This window comes from Musca domestica, unplaced genomic scaffold, assembly GCF_030504385.1.
Source record: "Musca domestica strain aabys unplaced genomic scaffold, Musca_domestica.polishedcontigs.V.1.1 11, whole genome shotgun sequence".
Classification (NCBI taxonomy): Eukaryota; Metazoa; Arthropoda; class Insecta; order Diptera; family Muscidae; genus Musca; species Musca domestica.
In genome coordinates, this window is record NW_026712133.1 from 6827154 (window position 1) to 6846808 (window position 19655).

Sequence of the window (19655 nt, forward strand, 5' to 3'; positions counted from 1 at the left end):
TGATTAGTCTAAAAATTGGTATTTGTGGGTCATAATGGGTCCTAGTTCGTGTGGCGAAACATTGTATGCATAGGTCTACGTTTTGGTATAGTCCCCATTAAGCGGTACATCCACAACATTTTTAACATTTTCAATAGTGTTAATATTTAATATGTTTAAAATTTCTTATATTAATCATTTATTTTCTTTATTTTTTCATGAAAAAAGAATTAAATTTTTCCTATTTTTTAATCTTCTTTCTTTAGGAGAATTAACTCCATTTTTAGGATTCTTACCAAAAATATTTTTAATTCAATCTTTAACTATAAATAATCAATTATTTTTATTAACTTTTATAGTAATAATAACATTAATTACTTTATATTTTTATATCCGATTATGTTATAGTGCTTTTATATTGGTTGAATAACATTTTCATATTATAAGTCTTCAAATATAAAGCTTTTACTAACTTTTTCTTATATTTCAACTTTTGGGTTATTTTTAACTTCTTCCTTATATTTCTTTTTTAAGGCTTTAAGTTAAATAAACTAATAGCCTTCAAAGCTATCAATATAAGAATAATCTTTTAAGCCTTAGTAAATTTATTACTCCTTTAGAATTGCAGTCTAATGTCATTATTGACTATAAAGCTAATTGATTAAAGAGAAAAATTCTCATAAATAAATTTACAATCTATTGCCTAAACTTCAGCCATTTAATCGCAACAATGGTTATTTTCTACTAATCATAAAGATATTGGTACTTTATATTTTATCTTTGGAGCATGATCTGGTATAGTAGGAACATCATTAAGAATTTTGATTCGAGCTGAATTAGGACACCCTGGTGCTCTAATTGGAGATGATCAAATTTATAATGTTATTGTAACAGCTCATGCTTTTATTACAATTTTCTTTATAGTAATACCTATTATAATTGTAGGGTTTGGAAATTGATTAGTTCCTTTAATATTAGGAGCTCCCGATATAGCATTCCCTCGAATGAATAATATAAGTTTTTGATTATTACCTCCTGCATTAACTCTATTATTAGTAAGAAGTATAGTAGAAAAGGGAGCTGGAACAGGTTGAACTGTTTATCACATTTATCATCAATTATTTCTCATGGTGGAGCTTCAGTTGATTTAGCTATTTTCTCTCTTCACTTAGCAGGAATTTCTTCAATTTTAGGAGCAGTAAATTTTATTACAACTGTAATTAACATACGATCAACAGGAATTACATCTGATCGAATACCTTTATTTGTATGATCAGTTGTAATTACTGCATTATTATTATTATTATCTTATCCTGTTCTTGCTGGAGCTATTACTATTCTATTAACTGATCGAAATTTAAATACTTCATTCTTTGATCCAGCTGGAGGAGGTGATCCAATTCTTTATCAACATTTATTCTGATTCTTTGGTCATCCAGAAGTTTATATTTTAATTTTACCTGGATTTGGAATAATTTCTCATATTATTAGTCAAGAATCAGGAAAGAAGGAAACATTCGGTTCTTTAGGAATAATTTATGCTATATTAGCAATTGGACTTTTAGGATTTATTGTATGAGCTCATCATATATTCACTGTAGGAATAGACGTTGATACTCGAGCTTACTTCACTTCACCTACAATAATTATTGCTGTACCTACTGGAATTAAAATTTTTAGTTGATTAGCTACATTATACGGAACTCAATTAACTTATTCTCCAGCTATTTTATGAGCTTTAGGATTCGTATTCTTATTTACTGTAGGAGGTTTAACAGGAGTAGTATTAGCTAACTCATCTGTTGATATTATTTTACATGATACATATTATGTAGTTGCTCATTTCCATTATGTACTTTCTATAGGAGCTGTATTTGCTATTATAGCAGGATTTGTACATTGATATCCTCTATTTACTGGATTAACTCTAAATAATAAGCTTTTAAAAAGTCAATTTGTTATTATATTTATTGGAGTAAATTTAACATTCTTCCCTCAACATTTCTTAGGATTAGCCGGAATACCTCGACGATATTCTGATTATCCTGATGCTTATACAGAATTAAATATAATTTCAACAATCGGTTCAACAATTTCATTATTAGGATTTTTATATTTATTCTATATTATCTGAGAAAGTTTAGTATCTCAACGACAAGTAATTTTCCCAATTCAATTAAATTCATCAATTGAATGATTACAAAATACTCCACCTGCTGAACACAGATATAATGAATTGCCTTTACTAACTAATTTCTAATATGGCAGATTAGTGCAATGGATTTAAGCTCCATATATAAAGTATTTTACTTTTATTAGAAACTAATGTCAACATGAGCAAATTTAGGTTTACAAGATAGTTCTTCTCCATTAATAGAACAATTAATTTTTTTTATGATCATGCATTAATAATTTTAGTAATAATTACAGTATTAGTCGGATATTTAATGTTTACATTATTTTTTTACAAATATGTTAATCGTTATTTATTACATGGACAAACAATTGAAATTATTTGAACTATTTTACCTGCAATTATTTTATTATTCATTGCTTTCCCTTCTTTACGATTATTAAACTTATTAGATGAAATTAATGAACCATCAGTAACTTTAAAGGCTATTGGTCATCAATGATACTGAAGTTATGAATATTCAGATTTTAATAATGTTGAATTTGATTCTTATATAATTCCTACAAATAATTACCAGTAGATGGATTCCGTTTATTAGATGTAGATAATCGAGTAGTTTTACCAATAAATTCTCAAATTCTAATTTTAGTAACTGCTGCTGATGTAATTCATTCATGAACTGTTCCTGCTTTAGGTGTAAAGGTTGATGGTACTCCTGGTCGTCTAAATCAAACTAATTTCTTAATTAATCGACCAGGTTTATTTTATGGACAATGTTCAGAAATTTGTGGAGCTAATCATAGTTCTATACCAATTGTAATTGGAAGTATTCCTGTAAATTATTTTATTAAGTGAATTTCTAAAAATAATTCTTCATTAGATGACTGAAAGCAAGTACTGGTCTCTTAAACCATTTTATAGTAAATTAGCACTTACTTCTAATGAAAAAATTAGTTAAAAATATAACATTAGTTTGTCAAACTAAAATTATTAATTTAAATTTTAAAACTCATTCAACAAAGTCATTTAACTTAAAATGATAACAAATTTATTCTCTGTTTCTGACCCTTCATCAAGTATTTTTAATCTTTCATTAAATTGTTTAAGAACTTTTTTAGGAATTTTAATAATTCCATCAATATACTGACTTATACCATCTCGATACCACATTTTTTGAAATAATATTTTATTAACACTTCATAAGGAATTTAAGACTTTACTTGGCCCAATAGGAGCAAACGGTTGTACATTTATTTTCGTTTCATTATTTTCTATAATTTTATAGGATTATTTCCATATATTTTTACAAGCACAAGTCATTTAACTTTAACACTAACTCTAGCTCTTCCTTTATGATTATGTTTTATATTATATGGATGAATTAACAATACTCAACATATATTTGCTCATTTAGTTCCTCAAGGAACTCCAGCTATTTTAATAACATTTATAGTATGCATTGAAACTATTAGTAATGTAATTCGACCAGGAACTTTAGCTGTTCGATTACCAGCTAATATAATTGCTGGACATCTACTTCTTACTCTTTTAGGAAATACAGGTCCTTATTTATCTATAGTATTACTTAGTTTTTTAATTATTACACAAATTGCATTATTAGTTTTAGAATCAGCAGTTGCAATAATTCAATCATATGTATTTGCTGTTCTAAGAACATTATATTCTAGAGAAGTTAATTAATGTCAACACATTCAAATCACCCATTTCATTTAGTAGATTATAGTCCATGACCATTAACAGCATCAATTGGAGCTATAACAACAGTTGCAGGAATAGTAAAATGATTTCATCAATATGATAATTCATTATTCTTATTAGGAAATGTTATTACAATTTTAACTGTATACCAATGATGACGAGATGTTTCTCGAGAAGGAACATATCAAGGTCTTCATACACTTTCTATTACTACAGGTTTACGATGAGGAATAATTTTATTTATTCTTTTAGAATTACTGTAACTTGAGCTCATCATAGTTTAATCATCATTTAATCATTTACAAAATACACAAGGATTATTTTTTACAGTACTATTAGGGATCTACTTCACAATTCTTCAAGCTTATGAATATATTGAAGCCCCATTCACAATTGCAGATTCAGTTTACGGTTCTACTTTCTTTATAGCAACAGGATTTCATGGTCTTCATGTATTAATTGGAACAACTTTTTTAATTGTTTGTTTAGGTCGACATTTAAATAACCATTTTTCAAAAAATCACCACTTTGGATTTGATGCTGCTGCTTGATATTGACATTTTGTTGATATTGTTTGATTATTCCTTTATATATCTATTTACTGATGAGGAGGATAATTTATTATCTATATAGTATAAAAAGTATATTTGACTTCCAATCATATGGTCTATTATTAATAGTATAGATAATTTTCTTAATTTTAACAATTAGTTCAATCCTTCTATTAATTTCTATAATACTTTTAGCTTCAATTTTATCTAAAAAAACAATTGTAGATCGTGAAAAAGCTTCACCATTCGAATGTGGATTTGACCCAAAATCATCATCTCGTATACCTTTTTCTCTTCGATTTTTTTAATTACTATTATTTTTTTAATTTTTGACGTAGAAATTGCATTAATTTTACCAATTATTTTAATTATTAAATTTTCAAATATTATATGCTGAACAATTACGTCTATTATACTTATTTTGATTCTATTATTAGGACTTTATCATGAATGAAATCAAGGAATATTAAATTGATCAAACTAAATAGGGTTGTAGTTAATTATAACATTTGATTTGCATTCAAAAAGTATTGAATTTTCAATCTACCTTGAATATGAAGCGATATATTGCAATTAGTTTCGACCTAATCTTAGGTACATTTACCCAAAAAGCGGCTTATCACTGTTAATGATAGAATTGAGTTATAAACTCCAATTAAGGAAGTATGATGTTCAAGTAAAATCTGCTAACTTTTTTCTTTTAATGGTTAAATTCCATTTATACTTCTATTTATATAGTTTAATAAAAACATTACATTTTCATTGTAAAATTAAATAATGTTATTTCATAAATTACTAAAAATAATTCAGTATATTCAAAGATTAATTAATCTCCCTAACATCTTCAGTGTCATACTCTAAATATAAGCTATTTGAATAGAAACAAATTATATATATGTATAAAATTACAATTCAAAAAATAAAACTTAATAAATAAATTTTTAAATTATTATTTTGTAATATTTGATTTAACTGAGAATTTTTAATTAAATTGTAATAAAGTTGTTGACCCCCAAAATATTCAGATCAACCTTGATCAAATGATTTAATCCTTATTTTACATAAAATTAAAGGATAATTAATAATTCCATAAGTAGAAATATAAGGTATAAATCATATTGAACCTAAAAAATAAGAGAAATTATAATTTCTTAAAGCCTTATTTATAAAAAATAAAGATACATTAGAAATTAAATAACCTATTAAACCACCAATAATACATACAAATAAAGTCAATAACTTTAAATTTAAAGGTAAAATAATAACTTCCGGAGTAGGAAACATTAATCAACTTAATATACTTCCTCCTACAATTCTTAAAATTAATAAACCTATTATACTCTTTAATATTACTCAACCTTCATCATTAAGTATATTTAAAGAAGAAAAATTAGAATCTCAAGTTATTGAATAATAAACTAATCGAAAAGAATAACATACTGTTAAACCTGTTGAAAAAAAATATAAAAAAAAGAAAATAAATTTATATAAGAAAATGATACTATTTCCAAAATTAAATCCTTTGAATAAAATCCTGCTCAAAATGGTATACCACATAATGCTATATTTGCAACATTAAAACAAGAAGAAGTTAATGGCATTATTAATCTTAAGCTTCCCATTAAACGAATATCTTGATTATTATTTATATTATGAATAATTGCTCCTGCACACATAAATAATAAAGCCTTAAATAAAGCATGAGTTAATAAATGAAAAAAGCTACTTTATAATAACCTATAGATAAAATTTTTATTATTAAACCTAATTGTCTTAAAGTAAATAAAGCAATAATCTTCTTTAAATCAAACTCATAATTAGCACCCAATCCAGCTATAAATATTGTTAAACCTGACAATAATTGTTCTTAATACAATATTAAATCGAATTCATAAATAAACTCCAGCTGTTACTAAAGTTGAAGAATGAACTAAAGCCGACACTGGAGTAGGAGCTGCTATTGCAGCTGGTAATCAAGAAGAAAATGGAATTTGTGCACTTTTTGTTATTGCAGCTAATATCACTAATAATCCAACAATTAATATTTCTCTATCAGACTGCATTACATCTAAATAAAAAATATATAATTTCAACTACCATAATTGAATATTCAAGCAATTGCTAATAATAAAGCTACATCAATCCAATCCGATCCAATTCGATTTGATAAAGCAGTTAATATACCAGCATTATATGACTTAATATTTTTAAAATAGATTACTAAACAATAAGAAACTAATCCTAATCCATCTCAACCTAATAAAATTCTAATTAAATTTGGACTAATAATTAATAATATTATTGAAGTTACAAATATTAATACTAATATAATGAATCGATTAATCTTATAATCTCTTTCTATATATTCCTTTCTAAAGAAGAAATTATTAATACAAAAGATATAAAAATTAATCTTATTCAATCTAATAAAATTGTTATTACAATTATTAAAGAATTTATAGAAACAACTTCTCATTCAATAAAAATTGTAAAATCATTTATAATAAAAATTAATCCTATAGTAAATGACAAAAGTCTAAAAAAATAAAGTAATGAATCTAATTGAACAAATTGATAAATATTTCTCGATTTAAAAAGACTTTTATCTTATCATTGACACCACAAATCAATATTTTTATTAAACTATTTAAATAATTATAATAATGACATACATATATCCCCCTTTAAAATTAATAAATTTAAAGGAAATCAATGTAAAAATAATAGTAAATATTCTCGAATCTTTCCTCCTCTAAAAGAATAAACTCCAGAAAATAACTTTCCATGTTGTCTATAAGCATATAAATATAACGTATAAACAGCTCTAAAAAGACAATAAAGATAATATTAATATTGTTAATCAAGATCAACTAACAATTCTATTAATTAAAGAAATTTCTCCTAATAAATTTAAAGTAGGAGGAGCTGCTATATTAGCAAAACTTAATAAAAATAATCATAAAGCCAATGAAGGTATAATACTTAATAAACCCTTATTAATTAATAAACTTCGTCATCCTAATCGTTCATAAGAAATATTTGCTAAACAAAATAATCCAGAAGAACATAATCCATGAGTAATTATTAAAGTATAAGAACCACATATTCCTATATATGTTATAGTTATTAACCCAGCTAAAACAATTCCTATATGAGCAACTGAATATTAAAGAAACAATTCACAATCTTAATAAAATGAATCCATAAGAAATTATATCTGAACCAAATATATAAGAAATTGATATACAATAATTTGAATATATATTTATTAAAATAAAAATAAAAGAAATAAAAAATAAAAAACTTTGAACCATTCAATATGAATTTTTAATAAAACATAAAGGAAATAAAAATAAAACTATAAAAATAATTTTTAACATTGTAATACATTAAATCTTTGAAAATAATCATTTCCATGTGTACGAATTATTGAAACTAAAATTGAAAGACCTAAGGCACCTTCACATACTCTAAAAGTTAAAAATATTATTCTAAAAAAATTTTCATAATTGTATATATTTAAATGTACAAATAATAAAAGAAATAATCTTAAAACAATATATTCTAATCTTAATAATATAGATAATAAATGCTTTCGATTAGAAACAAAAGTAAATACTCCTATAATAAATAAAATAGGTAAACATCAATTTAAAATTATTAACATAAGTTTTAATAGTTTAATAAAAACATTGGTCTTGTAAACCAAAAATAAGAGTTACTCTTTTAGAACTTCAAGAAAAAAGAAATTTCTTTATCATTAATCCCCAAAATTAATATTTTAATTAAACTATTTCTTGATATTATACAATGAATTTTAATAACTCTTTTATATATTTTTAATTTTATTATTATAAATATTAAACATCCATTAGCTATAGGATTAACCTTACTTATTCAAACTATTTTAGTTTCAGTAATTTCAGGATTAATAACTATAACATTTTGATTTTCTTATATTTTATTTTTAGTATTTTTAGGAGGAATACTAGTTCTATTCATAAAATATTTACAATTTCTTCAAAAATTTTAATTTCATCAGTTTCTATTTTCTTTATTATATTTATTACATTATATTTTATTGACAAAAGAATTCTATTAAATTATTCTAATATAGAAATTCAATCAATTTCTAATTTAAATTCATATATAATTAACGTGACCATACGTCCCGCTTTGGGCGGGACAGTCCCGCTTTGAGGTTATCTGTCCCGCTGTCCCCAGCGAGAGCAAAAATATCCCGCTTTCGAAAATACTGGATATTGATATTGATGAAAAATACATGAGTTATTTTTTCCCCGTGAACATATAATTTATTTGCATAGTTTTTTTCAAGCAACATTAACATTAAAATTAACTCGAAAGATTTTGTAATGCTAATGCTGGAGTTAATGTCGACGTCGTCGACGGCGTCAAATGTCAAAAAAATTGAATCGTATGAAATTTTATGAGAGCAGTTAATCTTAACGCCGTAAGAAATTCGACGCCGAAAAAGTTCAATCTGTTTCAACTTTTTCGGCGTCGTCGACGGCGTTGACATTAACTCCAGCATAACAAGGGAAATCACCAAATGCTTATAAAAACAGAAAAGGTTTCTGTCACTCTGTCAGTACCCTAAGCATAGACGCTCTAAATTGTTCTGGTATCTTTTCATCGCGGAGTCGGAGAAGGCGAGCAAAGTCAAACAATTTTTTTCAATGTTAGTGATTGTAACATTACAATAATGCCTAAACGCAAGTGTACTTTTAACATTTCTTTGCGAAATAAGTATCCATTTATAAAACAAAGAAGTGGTGAATCAGACGTTACGTGTGAAAAATGTCGTACTGATTTTAGTGTTGGACATGGTGGTGCCAGTGATATTGAGAAGCATTTAAAATCGGAAGAACACAAGCTTTCTGATCAAGCTGCCGCTTCAAGCTCGTCAATGCTTTCTTTTTTTAAAAGAACAAATTTGGCGACTTCCAAAGACTTGGATATAGCTGCAGCGGAGGGTGCGTGGGCGTACCACACAGTGCAAGAAAACCACAGTTTTCGTTCGAATGACTGTGCTTCAAATCTAATACAAATATGTTTTGAGCAAAAATTTAGATGTGCCCGTACAAAATCACAAGCTATAGTTGTAAATGTGCTGGCACCTATGGCGATGGACGAATTGAAAGAACACCTTCACGAAGCCCACTGCATATCTTTATTAACCGATGCTTCCAATCAATAAAATTATTCCCTGTTTTAGTTCGCTATTTTGTACCATACGAAGGCGTGAGAGTCAGGATTTTAGAGTTTCAAAAGCAGCCAGGCGAATCATCTGATATAATTGTGGATTATTTGAAAGAAGTATTATCTTGCAATGATTTGAATAAGAAAATTGTGGCATTTTGTGCAGACAATACAAACTGCAACTTCGGAGGAAAGAATAGAAAAGGGATAAATAATGTTTACGCGAAATTGAACCTATCCGTCGGAAGGCAGCTCATTGGGATTGGGTGTGGAGCCCATATAATTCATAATGCTATCAAAACAGCCGCAGATTGTCTCCCTGTTGACTTCGAATGCATCATTGTGAAAATTTATTCATTCTTCTACATCTACAGCATTCGGGTAGAAGTTCTGAAAGAGTTCTGTGATTCCACCGACACAGAGTATCAGAAACTGTTGGGCTACAGTAAAACAAGGTGGCTTGCTTTAATGCCGGCGCTTGAGAGAATTTTAAAAATGTTTCAGCCTTTGAAAACCTATTTTCTGAGCATAGATAAATGCCCTACTATTTTAAAAACGTTTTTCGAAAATCCCAGCTCTGAATTGTGGTTATATTTTTTGCACGCACAGACAGCGATTTTTCATCAAGCCGTGTTGAAAATCGAGGGACAAAACTTGTCCGCAATAGAGTCTGCGAATGAAATTAATCGTCTCCGAGATAACTTAGAACTTAAAGAGAATTCGATTTTCCTTCCTCATTCCGTCCGCAATCTACTGGTAAAATTACAAAAAACTGACGTTGCTGTTGATGAGCAGAATGTGAAACTGCGGCAGCGGATTTTTATAAGACAAGTAAAGAATACTTGGAACAGTGGTGCCAGTTCAATGCACATCTAGCAGTATTTGAATGGTCAAATTTGAGAAAAGTCCCTACTTGGGAAGACGTACAGAATGTGACGGATTTGCTGATCACACAACGATTTCTTAGCAGTAGCCAAGATACGGAGGTGTTCGATGAGTTTTCGCTTATTTCCAGTTACGTCACAGTTGAAAAAATCAAAAGCTGGAACGATGAGAATGTTGCTACTGAAGACCGTTGGGTGGAGCTGTTTAAACACTTCCGTGCTAATAATCTCAACTGCACAAACTTTCGCACAATTGTTGAGTATGTTTTATGAATGCCTGGAAGTAACGCACCTGTCGAAAGAGTTTTTTCCCTAATGAATAAAATATGGACAAGTGAAAAAACGCAGTTAAGTGTGAAAGTTTAAAAAGCTATTTTAATTACTAAGACTAACATCAACAAACAATGTAATCAGCTCCATTCCTACTTGAAAACTAGACCCGATATTTTAAAACTAATTTGCTCTGCTGACAAATTCTCTCCGTTTTTGAATAAAATTTGTTTTTAAATGCATATTTTTTTTTACAAAATTCCGCAGGCGTCCCGCTCTGACGAAAAATATAAATGGTCACATTATATATAATAGAAAATTCTCTTTCTTTAAACAAATTATATAATTATCCAACTAATTTATTAACAATTTTATTAATAAATTATTTATTAATTACACTAATTGCAGTATTAAAATTTACTAATTTATTTAAGGGACCTTTACGGCCAATATTTAATTAACTAATGAACAAACCTTTACGACTTTAACATCCAATTTTAAGTATTGCAAATAATGTACTAGTAGACCTACCTGCTCCAAGTAATATTTCATCATGATGAAATTTCGGATCATTATTAGGTTTATGTTTAATTATTCAAATTTTAACTGGATTATTTCTTGCTATACATTATACAGCAGATATTAATTTAGCATTTAATAGAGTAAATCATATTTGTCGAGACGTTAATTATGGTTGATTATTACGAACTTTACATGCTAATGGTGCATCATTTTTCTTTATTTGCATTTACCTACATGTAGGACGAGGAATATATTAAGGATCATATTTATATACACCAACTTGACTAGTAGGAGTAATTATTTTATTCTTAGTTATAGGAACAGCTTTTATAGGATATGTTCTTCCTTGAGGACAAATATCTTTCTGAGGAGCAACAGTTATTACTAATTTATTATCAGCTATTCCTTATTTAGGAATTGATTTAGTACAATGAGTTTGAGGAGGATTTGCTGTAGACAATGCAACTTTAACTCGATTTTTTACTTTCCACTTTATTTTACCTTTTATTGTATTAGCAATAACAATAATTCATTTATTATTTTTACATGAAACAGGTTCAAATAATCCTATTGGATTAAATTCTAAAATTGATAAAATTCCTTTCCATCCTTATTTTACTTATAAGGATATTGTTGGATTTATTATTATAACAATAATTTTAATGTTACTAGTATTAATTAATCCATACTTATTAGGAGATCCAGATAATTTTATCCCTGCTAATCCTTTAGTTACACCTGTTCATATTCAACCTGTATGATACTTTTTATTTGCTTATGCTATTCTTCGATCTATTCCAAATAAGTTAGGAGGAGTAATTGCATTAGTTCTATCAATTGCAATTTTAGCAATTCTACCTTTCTATCACTTAAGAAAGTTCCGAGGAATCCAATTTTATCCAATTAATAAAATTATATTCTGAACAATAGTAGTTACAGTTATTTTATTAACATGAATTGGTGCTCGACCAGTTGAAGCTTCTTATGTTTTAGTTGGTCAAATTTTAACAGTAGTTTATTTCTCTTATTTCTTATTTAATCCTTTAGTAACAAAGTGATGGGATAATTTATTAAATTAGTTATTGAGCTTGAAATAAGCATATGTTTTGAAAACATAAGATAGAAAATTAATTTTCTATTAACTTTTTACTAAATAAAATTCACTATAATAAATATAATAAAAAAATCTTAAATCCTACAAAAAATAATAATAAATTTAACGAAAAAGGTATAAATCTTTTTCAAGCTAAATATATTAATTTATCATAACGGAATCGAGGTAAAGTTCCACGAACTCAAATAAATATAAAAGAAACAAATGTTAACTTTAAATAAAAAGAAAAAGAAAACACATCACATCCTAAAAATATTACACAAAATAATATTCTTATAAATAAAATACTTGCATATTCAGCTAAAAAAATTAATGCAAATCCTCCTCTTCTATATTCAATATTAAATCCAGAAACTAATTCCGACTCACCTTCAGCAAAATCAAAAGGTGTACGATTTGTTTCAGCTAATGAAATTCTAAATCTAACTTATGCTATTGGAAATATTAAAAATAAAAATCAAATAAATAATTGATACTTATAATATATATATATATATTATAACCTCCAATTAAAAAAATAAAACTTAATAATACTAAAGCTAATCTTACTTCACAAGAAATAATTTGAGCAACAGCTCGTAAACCTCCTAATAAAGCATAATTAGAATTTGAAGATCAACCAGCAATTATTACAGTATATATTCCTAAACTTGTTCAACATAAAAAAATAATAAACCTAAATTAAAAGAAAATAATTTAATAAATTAAGGTATACATATTCATACCAATAAAGATAAAAATAATGAAAAAATAGGAGAAAAATAATAAGAAATGTAATTTGATAATAAAGGATAAGTTTGTTCTTTAGTAAATAATTTTATTGCATCACAAAAAGGTTGAGGAATTCCTATAATTCCTACCTTATTAGGTCCCTTACGAATCTAAATATAACCAAATACCTTTCGTTCTAAAAGTGTCAAAGATGCAACTCTTACTAAAACACAAATTACAAATAATAAACTACCAATAATAAATAATAAATTTTCTAAATAAAACATGTACTATTTGTAATATAAATTACATATATAAATTCTAAATTTATTGCACTAATCTGCCAAAATAGTAAATTAATTATATTCAATTATAAAAATAATAATTTATCAAATATTAGGTCCTTTCGTACTGAAATATTTTAATTTTTTAAAGATAGAAACCAACCTGGCTTACACCGGTTTGAACTCAGATCATGTAAGAATTTAAAAGTCGAACAGACTTAACATTTTAGCGGCTACACCAAAATATATCTCTTAATCCAACATCGAGGTCGCAATCTTTTTTATCGATATGAACTCTCCAAAAAAATTACGCTGTTATCCCTAAAGTAACTCAAATTTTTAATCGTTAATAACGGATCAATTATTCATAAATTAATGATTTAATTAATTAAAAGTTTTTTAAATTTTAATATCACCCCAATAAAATATTATCAGCAATCACAACAAAAAAAATCCACAAAATTGTAATTACCTAAATATAAAGATTTATAGGGTCTTCTCGTCTTTTACATTTATTTTAGCTTTTTGACTAAAAAATAAAATTCTATTATAAATTTTTATGAAACAGTTAATATCTCGTCCAACCATTCATACCAGCCTTCAATTAAAAGACTAATGATTATGCTACCTTTGCACAGTTAGGATACCGCGGCCTTTAAAATAATTCAGTGGTCAGGTTAGACTTTTTAAATAATTCAAAAAGACATGTTTTTGTTAAACAGGCGAACATTAATTTTGCCGAGTTCTTTATAAAAACTTTTCATATAAACTTATTTATACATAAATATATACTAATATTATCATTATTACTTCATTTTTAAAATTGAAATGAATACTTTAATAAAAAATTAAAATTTAAATAAATAATTAACATTTATAAAATAAATTATAACACTTTTATTAATAATAACTATTTCTAAATCTATATTTATTATATTATTCAAATATTTTTAATAATTTATTTTACAGCTTATCCCATAAAATATTAAAATTTAATAATTTATTAGTTAATTTAACTAACTAAATACTATAAAATTTCTAAATTAAATTATTTCTTAAAGAACTAGATACTTTTAAAAACGAATAACATTTCATTTCTAATATATTATAAAAAATAATTTTGCCACATTAACTTTCATAATATATTAACTCTTTTAAAATCGAGAAAATTAAATATTTAATTTTTATTTGATAAACCCTGATACACAAGGTACAATAAATTAAAATTTTCCTTTAAAATAATATTTTTTCAAATTATTTCAATTTTCTTTCACAATAATTAAATTTATTTTTTCTTTATAAAATACTAAAACATAATCATTTTATAATTATTTTTAATAAAATAGTTAAGAAACAATAAAAATTAATAAATAAAATTTAATCAATTTATATTGATTTGCACAAAAATCTTTTCAATGTAAATGAAATGCTTTACTGAATAAGCTTTAAATTGCATTCTAGATACACTTTCCAGTACATATACTATGTTACGACTTATCTTATCTTAGTAATAAGAGTGACGGGCGATGTGTACATATTTTAGAGCTAAAATCAAATTATTAATCTTTATAATTTTACTATCATATCCACCTTCAATAAACATTTCAAATTTATATTCGTTTAAATAAATTTATTGAAAATTAACATTCTTATAAAATATTCTAATAACGACGGTATATAAACTAAACAAATTTAAGTAAGGTCCATCGTGGATTATCGATTACAGAACAAGTTCCTCTGAATAGACTAAAATACCGCCAAATTTTTTAAGTTTCAAGAACATAACTACTACCACCTAAGTAACTCCTTTTACATTTTAAATAATAGGGTATCTAATCCTAATTTATTATTAAAACTTTTAAGCTTCAATTAATTATTTAAAAAACAATTTATAATTTAAAAATTTCACCTAATAAATTATATTTTATTTTAAATTAAACAATTTAACTTTTACTGAAAAAATTTATTTGCATTATTCGTATAACCGCGGCTGCTGGCACAAATTTAGCCAATACTCTTTAATATAACTATTTCTAGATTTCTCTAATTAATAATACTAATTACTGCGAATATAAATTAATTTATTTATTATTAAAATAAATAAAAATTCATACAAAAATTTACATATAAATTAAACTAATAATAAATTTTTAAGCTAAAATAAAACTTTAAACTTAATTTATAAAAATTTATAAAATTACTTAAAATTTAAAAATTTAAATTAAAACATAAAAATTAGAATTATTAATAATTAATGTTATTAAATAATATAAAATTGCTAATTACTCACGCAAATTTTGATTCAATTAATTAATCATATTTATAATTTTATTAAATAATAAATTTATTTATTATTAATATTTTATATAAATATACCCCTATATAATTTTATAAAATATTTATAGTATTATAAAATAAGTGTTATTTTTAACATTAAAAAAAAACAATTATATCCCCTAATATAATTACATTTTAATAATTAATTATAAAAAAAAAAAATAAAAAAAATTTTTAAATATAATAATTTAATAAATAATTAAATATAGTAAACAAATGTTTTATAAATATAAAATTTAATTATATTTTATAAAAATAAATCAAAATTAAATTTTTAGATTTTTAAATTTTTAGATTATTTATATATACTAGCTGAACCCGGTGTGCTTCGCTACCCCTTTTGATTTTATATGCATTCAAAATTTTATTTACGAATATATGTTGGATAAAGAAAAACAAATTTAAAAATTAAAAAAAAATATTGCACTAATTTAATGCGTTAATAAACAAAATCATTACAAAAGCAGTAACATGACATGCATATACGGAGGGTTTGTCCTTTGGATTTATTTATTTCATAGCAAATACCAAGCGTGCAGGAAACTGCAATTTTTTTAAGTAGAGTGGTTTTTCTATTGCAATTAGTGAATTCGAGATAGCAACATACTTCGCCGTAATAAGCGTATTTCAAATAAATTGTTTAGTTGTTTTTTAGTGTTAGCCTAAGGCGTTGTGGGCCAATGGTTCTTATTAAAATCATATCCCAATCTGATCCGATTTAAATATAATTTTAAAAAAATTACTTTCACACCAAACTCCGCCACACCTTTCATAATTCATTGAAATTGGTGCGTCAAATATGTGAAATCGGCCGAGAATATATGGGAGCTATATCCAAATCTTAACTAATTTCCAATTAATTTATCACATTTATTATTATAACCAAATTCCACCACACATTCTGAATTTCATTGGAATCGGTCATATATATCGTGTTTGGTGCATAATATGTATGAAATCGGCCGAAATATATATGTTAGCTATATCCAAACCTCAACTGATTTCAATATAATTTGGCAATTTTTGCTGGTGCCAGATTTTGTCTCTCTCGCTTTGGGTGCATCAAATATGTGAAATCGGCTGAGTATATATTTGGGAGCTATAATCACATCTGAGCGTATTTGAATATAATTTGTCAAATTTATTTTTGTACCAAATTTAGCCACTCATGCCGAATTTCGTTGGAATCGGAAATACGTATCGTGTTTTGTGCATCAAATATGTGAAATCGGCGGAAAATATATATGGGAGCTATATCCAAATCTGAACCGATTTTAATATAATTTGACTAATTTATTTTCTAATCAAAATCCCGTTACATATTCCAAATTTCTTTGGAATCGAATATACATATCGTGTATGGTGCATAAAATACATGAAATCGGTCGAAAATATATATGAGAGCTATATCCACAACTGAACCGATTTTAATATAATTTGACAAATGTATATTTGTTTTAATTTCCGCTACACATTCCAAATTTCATTGAAATTAGAGATACATAGCGTGTTTGGTGCATCAAATACATGAAATCGGTCGAAAATATATATGGGAGCTATATCCAAATCTGAACCGATTTCAATTTAATTTGATAAATTCATTTTGGCTCCCAATTCCGTTACTTATTTTAAATTTCATTACAATTGGAAATACATGTCGTGTTTGGTCCACCAAATACATGAAGTCGGCCGAAAATGTATATGGGAGCTATATCCAAATCTGAACCGATTTCAATATAATTTGGGAAATCAATTTTTTAGATAAAATCCATCACACGTTTCAAATTTCATTGAAATTGGGGATACATAGCGTGTTTGGTGCATCAAATGCTTGAAATCGGGCAAAAATATATATGGGAGCTATATCCAAATGTGAACCGATTTCAATATAATTTGACAAATTTATTTTCGGATTAAATCCCGTCACAGATTCCAAATTTCATTGGAATTGAACATTCATATTGTGTTTGAGGCATCAAATGAGCTATATCCAAATCTGAACCGATTACAATATAATTTGGCAAACTTATTTTTGTTCCAAATTCCGTTACGTATTCCAAATTTGGAGACTGTATCTTCAACCAATCAATAGATATGTGCATATAAAATCTAAATTTTTGGGAGGTACCTCCGATACTGATGAGTCCGATACTGAGATGTCGCAGTATATATGGAAATTTTCAGTAAAATGTATTCAGCGCTTTTCGAGTTCATAAATTACAAACAAACAAACAAACATACATTTTCCTCTTTTATATATATATATATATATATATATATATATATATATATATATATATATATATATATATATATATATATATATATATATATATATATATATGTATATATATTTCGAATATTGGTAAAACTACTCGATTATCTACATCTAATAAACGGAATCCATCTACTGGTAATTATGTAAGAATCAAATTCAACCTTATTAAAATCTGAATATTCATAACTTCAGTATCATTGATGACAAATAGCCTTTAAAGTTACTGATGGTTCATTAATTTCATCTAATAAGTATAATAATCGTAAAGAAGGGAAAGCAATGAATAATAAAATAATTGCAGGTAAAATAGTTCAAATAATTTCAATTGTTTGTCCATGTAATAAATAACGATTAACATATTTGTTAAAAAATAATGTAAACATTAAATATCCGACTAATACTGTAATTCTTACTAAAATTATTAATGCATGATCATGAAAAAAATTAATTGTTCTATTAATGGAGAAGAACTATCTTGTAAACCTAAATTTGCTCATGTTGACATTAGTTTCTAATAAAAGTAAAATACTTTATATATGGAGCTTAAATCCATTGCACTAATCTGCCATATTAGAAATTAGTTAGTAAAGGCAATTCATTATATCTGTGTTCAGCAGGTGGAGTATTTTGTAATCATTCAATTGATGAATTTAATTGAATTGGGAAAATTACTTGTCGTTGAGATACTAAACTTTCTCAGATAATATAGAATAAATATAAAATTCCTAATAATGAAATTGTTGAACCGATTGTTGAAATTACATTTCATGCTGTATAAGCATAAGGATAATCAGAATATCGTCGAGGTATTCCGGCTAATCCTAAGAAATGTTGAGGGAAGAATGTTAAATTCACTCCAATAAATATAAAACAAATTGACTTTCTAAAAGCTTATTATTTAGAGTTAATCCAGTAAATAGAGGATATCAGTGTGCAAATCCTGCTATAATAGTAAATACAGCTCCTATAGAAAGTACATAATGGAAATGAGCAACTACATAATATGTATCATGTAAAATAATATCAACAGATGAGTTAGCTAATACTACTCCTGTTAAACCTCCTACAGTAAATAAGAATACGAATCCTAAAGCTCATAAAATAGCTGGAGAATAAGTTAATTGAGTTCCGTATAATGTAGCTAATCAACTAAAAATTTTAATTCCAGTAGGTACAGCAATAATTATTGTAGGTGAAGTGAAGTAAGCTCGAGTATCAACGTCTATTCCTACAGTGAATATATGAGTCCAATTGCTAATATATATATATATATATATATATATATATATATATATATATATATATATATATATATATATATATATATATATATATATATATATATATATATATATATATATATATATATATATATATATATATTACTCATTTAAAAAAAAAATATCCATATATATTAATACTTAAAATCTAAAAATTACTATTTTTAATCATATAGATTGAATAATAAATAAAAAAAATTATACATTTTTCTCAAAAATTATGTATAAATAGAGAAAAAAAAGAGCCTCATTCCATTGAATGAATTGCCTGATAAAAGGGTTACCTTGATAGGGTAAATTATGTAATTAATATTACATTCATTATATTTAATAGAATTAAACTATTTCTAAAAGTATCAAAAACTTTTGTGC

The 19655-nt window shown here is 25.6% G+C and overlaps 6 pseudogenes; 4 read left to right on the forward strand and 2 right to left on the reverse strand.

Moving 5' to 3' along the window:
* The first annotated feature begins 991 nt into the window (after positions 1-991).
* LOC131806286 (cytochrome c oxidase subunit 1-like) lies at positions 992-2871 on the forward strand (annotated as a pseudogene).
* A 599-nt stretch (positions 2872-3470) lies between these two features.
* On the forward strand, positions 3471-4868 carry LOC131806326 (cytochrome c oxidase subunit 3-like; annotated as a pseudogene).
* Positions 4869-5260: 392 nt separating this feature from the next.
* Positions 5261-6446, reverse strand: LOC131807087 (NADH-ubiquinone oxidoreductase chain 5-like; annotated as a pseudogene).
* A 904-nt stretch (positions 6447-7350) lies between these two features.
* LOC131807088 (NADH-ubiquinone oxidoreductase chain 6-like) lies at positions 7351-11218 on the forward strand (annotated as a pseudogene).
* A 3-nt stretch (positions 11219-11221) lies between these two features.
* Positions 11222-12357, forward strand: LOC131806308 (cytochrome b-like; annotated as a pseudogene).
* A 5894-nt stretch (positions 12358-18251) lies between these two features.
* LOC131807089 (cytochrome c oxidase subunit 1-like) lies at positions 18252-19534 on the reverse strand (annotated as a pseudogene).
* Positions 19535-19655: the final 121 nt, after the last annotated feature.